Genomic DNA, 6990 nt, shown 5'->3' with positions numbered 1-6990 from the left:
ATTGAATTATTCTAATTGATTATCTATGTAGTTTATTGCAAGTGATTATTTTTGTAGTTTATTGATTACTTATTGATATTTGTCTAACTAATTTTTTTTACAATGTTTTCTTAAATGTAATCTTTTTGTTATCCTTATATCTTGTATAATTTTTTTTAAACTAAAAAAATAATTGTTCATTCTTTGTGAATTGATAAAACTTATAATTGAATTATTATTGTAAGTGATTATTTATGTAGTTTATTGATTACTTATTGATATTTCACTAACTAATTTTTTTTAACAATGTTTTCTTAAATGCAATCTTTTTATTATCCTTATATCTTGTACAATTTTTAAGCTATATCTTTAAACTAATATAGATAAAATAAAGAATAAAAATTAGCCTTTAAACTTTCATTGTACAAAAACATATAACCGGAATCAACTTAGTAAATTATTGAAACTTTTAAGAAAATTGATTGAAATAAAACTAATTCTATATGCATTTTCCAAATATGGGATCCTACAGAAATATCGAAGCCTTCCATAAACAAATACAAATTAGCTTATTCAAATGAAATAATCAAAACTATTATGTATTACTTGATTAAAACCCCTTAAATAAAATTTTTATAGAAAAACCAAAAAAAATTGTTGTTGAGAATAGAAAGAACCATTAAAACATAGTTAGAAAATATATCTTCTCTCACTACAAAATAACAAGAAAAGAAAAGAAAAGAAAGACCATAAATAGGTAAGAGGCAACAAATGTAAATTTAAACCAATGTCCGCTTTTACATTTCTAACATCAATCTTGCAATTTGCCTCATTCTCCCTTCTAAGTGATTTATAAAAACTAAACTAACTATTTGTATTTTCAGAAAATAGAAAGTTGGAACATCTGTATTGAACCATCTTATTTATTTAAGAATTAATATATAATGCTTCAACACCTTATTTAATATAAGCCAAATCTACATGGATGCATTAGTTATTATAACTGTTCAGCAATCAATACCTTTAGAATAAAAAAAGGCATTGTATAGCAGAGCACTGGACGAAAGGAGTGTTCATGAATATAATATTAAAGTAGATGGAATACCTATTCCAACTCCAACTTATGCTATCCCTAATATACACAATGATAATGAGTTAGATCCTCACCGGTGAATGAGAAATAATACCAGTTGAAGAAGCTCTAAATGGTTATCTTTCCCTTTTTGCTTGTGTAGTCAAATTGATCTATTGTGAAGAATCCAAAGCACTGCTCAAGTTTCCCTGTAGTGTCCTCTCCTAACTTGTCTCACTTTCTCAGACCTTTCTTCCCAAGCACACTCCTATTTATGCCTGGTCCTCTCTTTGTCGCCTCCTCCTTCTTCCTTTTTAAAGACAACATGAGTGGTGGTAGTAATGTTTCTGCAACATTTAATTATGTCGTCGATAGGCTGCAACTATAAAATCTTCGATAGTAACGGTTGTGCCACTATTCATTTCCTCTTCCATTTTTAATTATTTTTTTCTTATTCATTTTTTGTTTTAAATTCACCACAAGACTATCGTATGAGGCAAATTTTGAATGTAGTGCTTGAAATGAAAGTAATAGATGATTTTTGCAAACATTTACTCATAGTGTGTAACAAAACAACTCTGAGGAGGCATTTCTAATATTTAAAGTCATTGTCAAATGGTGTTTCTTTGCAAGGCAATTTATAATGTAATGGTTGTGCTTGACTATTAGGAAATTTATAATGTAATGATAAACACACGTGTTAGGAAATCTTATGCGATTGAATATAGAGAGTTCAGTTGCATAAGTCATCTAATGTCTATTATTCACCCACTCATTTCATAAGACATGACGTGTGGATGGTCGTCAATTTTTTACAAAATCACAAATGTTTTTGATTAAGGGGAAAACAAGTTTTGAGGAGACCAGAAACCCTGAACAACAGGTTTTAAGGGGACCCAAAATCCCCTCGATAAACCGGTATACAGATCCCAACAAGAAACAACTGATCAAAAGATAAACAAGCATTCCGTACAACCAACCTCTAGTGAAACGCCAATCAAAGGACATAAAAAAAAATTACAAATCAGACTAGACCAAAGAAAAGAGACAAGTCTCTGAGGGTTTTGAATGGATCCCACAACCAAAGAAGAGTTTTAAATAGGCTCCCACAACCTGAAAGACACTGAGGGTTTTGATAGGCACCCACAACCATACAAGAGGGTTTTAACCAAGCTCCCACAACCTAACATTAGGCTCCCAAACCCAGCACACCTTAACCAAAAACAAGAACCAAAAGGAACCAAGGTGTGCCCTTTAAAACTGGCAGCAATCACCCAGTTAGCCAAATAAGGAACTAACGGAGGAGGGTTTTTACCGGCTCCCTCATCCAGGAGGAAGGAAACAAGGGGGTTTTGATAGACTCCCCTAATCTTCGAGATGGATTTGAAATGGAACCCAAAACCATAAGGATGAAGCAATCATTGAGAATCATAAATTGAGAGAACAAAGCTTCATGCCACAAACTAAAAAACAACTTCCAAGAGATATAACCATAGCACTTAGCTAGACATCTGGAGAAAAAAGTGGCCCCTAGAAATAGAAGTTGAAAAAGATGTCTGAACCAATCCATCTCTAAGCAGATGGCCACAACCCACATCTCCGCCTTTATAGGAGAAAAGGACCATAAGAAAAAAGGCATGGGGAGAGATTCAAACAACCATCCAACCCCCAAAAAATTCTATCTATCAGCAACCAGCCAACAACTCTTCCCCTCTATAGAAGAATGACCCACCTCAATAGGGCACACTAAGAAGATCCGACAGATGTAGCCCAAATAGAATGTCAGCCTCTTGAGAATCATATGAACAATGAAGCATGCCCACCCTACAAGAGGACCATCAGAAGAGGTTGAAACCTCAAACATGAATGCCCCCCTAAAAGAGAGTTTCAATAGAACTATCAGCAAGGACTGAAGATAGGCAGTCAAAGCGTAGCCGACAAGGAGCTAATCTCCATCATTGAACCAAAGATAAGGGGGAGAAGGAATGGGGTTAGTAGGAAGAGCCCTCAAGTAGAACGAGAGAAGCATCCAATCCGGGCTTAAAATACTTCCAAAACTAGAAAACCCCAAGCGCTCAAACATCCACCAAAGCTCCAGAAGAAAAGAGAAACCTCCCGAATCCCACACAGCCTCCCCACTCCAGAGAAAGGGTTGAGCCCACAGAACCTGCAGAACAGAGGCCGCTTGCAACAGAAGAATCTCTGCACCACACCAAAAGAAACCGTTGACCCCAAAGTGCAGACAAGACGAATGCCCACAAGTAGCAGAAAGCATGGCCAAGAAACACGACCAAGGAGAAGGAACCCAGAAAGGGTCCCAAGCCACCAAATCCATAGGAAAGGCATGGACAACTCATGTCGCCAAGCCGATGACCTATCTTGCATCTAGACCTAGTACCTAACTTTACTTAGCGATCTGCAATACGATCAAATCCCACCGCACCGAAGTCTCCGTCATGCTCCATCTGCAACGAACGACCCCTGAAACCATCGTAGGATAGGAGACAAGTACCACCAGAAAAAAGACTGAGGCACCGAGAAGAATAGGGAGGAGGAAATAATCGCCGCCAATGCCATCTTCATCCCCTGCTTTGTCTCCATCTCTAGAAGAAACCCTAGACGTTCTCCCGCTTGATCTCTTGCTCCCGCACTTTGTCTCCATTCAAAATTTCTATGACGTTTTCTTGCTTTGTTGTTATTATTAGTGGGAAGTTTGTATATGAGAAATAAAGATTGTGAAATTGAAATTCAAAATCACAAACATTAGTTAATACTTTTGTTTTATTGTAGGAAGCCTTTCGACTTAATTAGCTTTGAAGATGTATTCAACTCAACTAAAATACTTGAGTCATAGTGGAAAATATATAGAAAAAATGACCTTGAAATCTTTATTTTTTCTATACCAACAAACTCATTGAATCTTAGTAGATTTGTTGCTACAACATTTTCCTCTTTTTTGTGTGAGAGCGGGTTTAGAGGGAAGTCGTAAAAGGACAAAATAGATTATTCATTATCATTTTTTATTGGACGTGTCTAAGGAGAGATGTGCACATTCGTTACCATTTTTGTTTGGAGTTTTTTGAAGACCAACACTACAAGAGGGCTTCAACTTTATTTAACGAGTCAGTGTTTTATAAATTATTTTACATAAAGATTTATGTTACATCATATTTATAAGAGCGCAGTAAAAAGTTTATGTAAGGTTATATTTTAAATAATAAATTATAAATGATTAAAAACATACTAAGTAATAAGAGTTTTAGATTTACTAATATGACGAGACAAATTATAGTAATAAGGCTTGTTTCTCTTATTAGGAAGGTTTACACAATTTAAATTTGGTTTTCAACTTGTAATGTCACCTTCTTCGTTTTTACTTATTGTCAATAAATTAGGTATCATGTTTGGAAGAATAAATTACAAGAGCTATGTGATGAAACTTGTCATTTTCTAGCTAACTACTTAATATTTTTAATTGTAACAAAAACTAATTCATGCTTGATCAAGAAATCTCTAAGATTCAAACAATAATGAAAACATGTATTTCACAAAATTCTATTGTACTACACCTAAGAAAATAGACTTATAGACCATTCAATATTTTAAATATTGTGAACATAATAACAAAAAAAAAATACCATTAGGGTCTGACAAATTTTTTTGGCATAATTATTTGGCATTAATCCAAGCACCACATTAATATAGAGAGTACTAGCTAATAGCTTGCACAAAGTACGAAGAGTTAACATTATAAACCTCTATAAAGGTCAAACAACAATTCCATACCATTTTCTAATATATGGTTTCTTAAATATTGCAATGAAAGGTAAACTAAGTCAAAGGCTTGAACCTTATGTGTGAGTCAAACTCCATTAACCAATTCAAGAACTTTGCATTCTTTAGTCATTCTATGTCAATATCTTACTAAAATATAGATGGGAAAAATGAAGCATACCATTTTCACTAAGACAACACTTGACCAACACAAATGACTTCCTTCCTCTTTTCCCCTTCTCATATCATGTCCACCTTTCTTTCTTCTTGCCCCCAACTAAACCTTGAAATATCTACCTTCTTTCATGCATTTCAGACGATTATTAGAAACTCCCCCTTTACTTCACTCCTGATGGGATAAATGCTATTAAGGTTCCTTATCTTCTATACTTTATGGAGTACTATCAAATTAATTTTTCTAGGAACATGTTATTAACAATCCATGTTCAATTTGTCACATGGATATAGTCAAATTTCAAGTTACATTCATTTAAGAAAAGATTAATACATATATATGTATCTAACTATGTGTATAATAATATTTATATTTATATCAAATTCTTTTTGTCTTTAATTTAACGTATATACTTGTATGTATAAGTATATTCACATGTAAACATCCACACATAGGTGTGTGTTCATTCATACGTAAAAAGTACACAAGTAAGAATTTATATAATACGTAGGCATACACACATGCACTTACATTCTTATATTCACTCATTGAGTAATGCGCAATTCAAAATATCAAAATTTATCTATAGAAAAAATAACCACATATTTCTATCTAGAAAGAAGTGTAGATTAATGACACTAATCGTAAGTAATTTCGCAATGATTAGGACGTGAAATTATATTTCAATTGAAAGAAACAACTATCAAAGCATAAATTGGCATGTAAGTTCTCATATCTCTGATGACCATAGTTTTTCTTCTAGATCCACCCTCTCCCCCATGAAACTCCCCCTCTCATTCTTGGACAAGAAAATAGTATCCCACATCCACCTTCTTTCATCAAAGAAAGTACTTAGTCTAATATTTAATTATGAACATCATTAACTTTAAATATATAACATGAAATTATATTTCCATTTGACATAATCATTAAGGTTAAAATGATACCCTACTTCACTATTCCACGCTAAACAATTAAACCTTTCCAAGTCATCCAGCAGCACATCATAAGCATAGAACGCATCATAATGATAAGGAGAAGTCAATAGTAAATTGTCTCCAGTCAATAGTCAAGTCACAAGTTGGTAATCAAGTCAATAGTGAATAACCCTTGAAACTCACAAGTTGGTAATCAAGTCAATAGTGAATAACCCTTGAAACTCACAAGTTGGTAATCAAGTCAATAGTGAATAACCCTTGAAACTCACAAGTTTGTAATCAAGTGTTATGCCATTTTCGTCAAGATGTGTGATAAGGTCTGAGGACTTGAAACTCAAGCCGTAAATTTCAAAGCGATGTGAAAGTCTATCGAAAATGGGAAGTGAATAATGAATAGAGTCGAGTCAATAAATAATTGAAAAGTGAATAATGAATTGCATTGGAATAATGAAATTGATAAATGAATGTGTGCCCTTTTATTTTCGCGAGGACGTACTTGAGGGGCTGGGGGTTTGCAAATTTTCAATGCGTCAATTTTTTTTAGTCTTTATATAGTGTGAAACAAAGAAACGAGGAGTACTATTAAATTTTGATGTTTTGAAAGTGTTGTTTTTGTCAAAGGTGTATCATGGGTGTTACATAGATGTTGCGAAAAATGGTTGTGCTATATTTCATAATTAATTTTATTTTTTTAATTTTTTTTATATAAATCTAAAAGTAAAATTTGAATATTTATGTTTCTTATTTCTATTTATTTTATATATGTATGTATTTATTAATAATGTAAATTTAAGTAAAGTTAGATTTTTTTTTCATTTATACATGCAAATATCATTCTATACTAAATTATGCAAGGATAGCCTTTTTTACCTCCTTAAGCTTCTTTCAAAAGCATGTGGGATGTTCTCTTGCATTGATTTGTGTATAGGCTGATTAGGACCTACCCTACTACACGTTTGATGAAATAAACTATATGGTTGACTTATGTAACTGCATGTGTCTGACTTATGTTTGCAATTGTAATTGGATCTCATATATATGAGTCTCCTAGA

The sequence above is a fragment of the Cryptomeria japonica genome, chromosome 4, assembly GCF_030272615.1.
Source record: "Cryptomeria japonica chromosome 4, Sugi_1.0, whole genome shotgun sequence".
Lineage (NCBI taxonomy): Eukaryota > Viridiplantae > Streptophyta > Pinopsida > Cupressales > Cupressaceae > Cryptomeria > Cryptomeria japonica.
Note: the sequence above shows the minus strand (reverse complement) of the source record.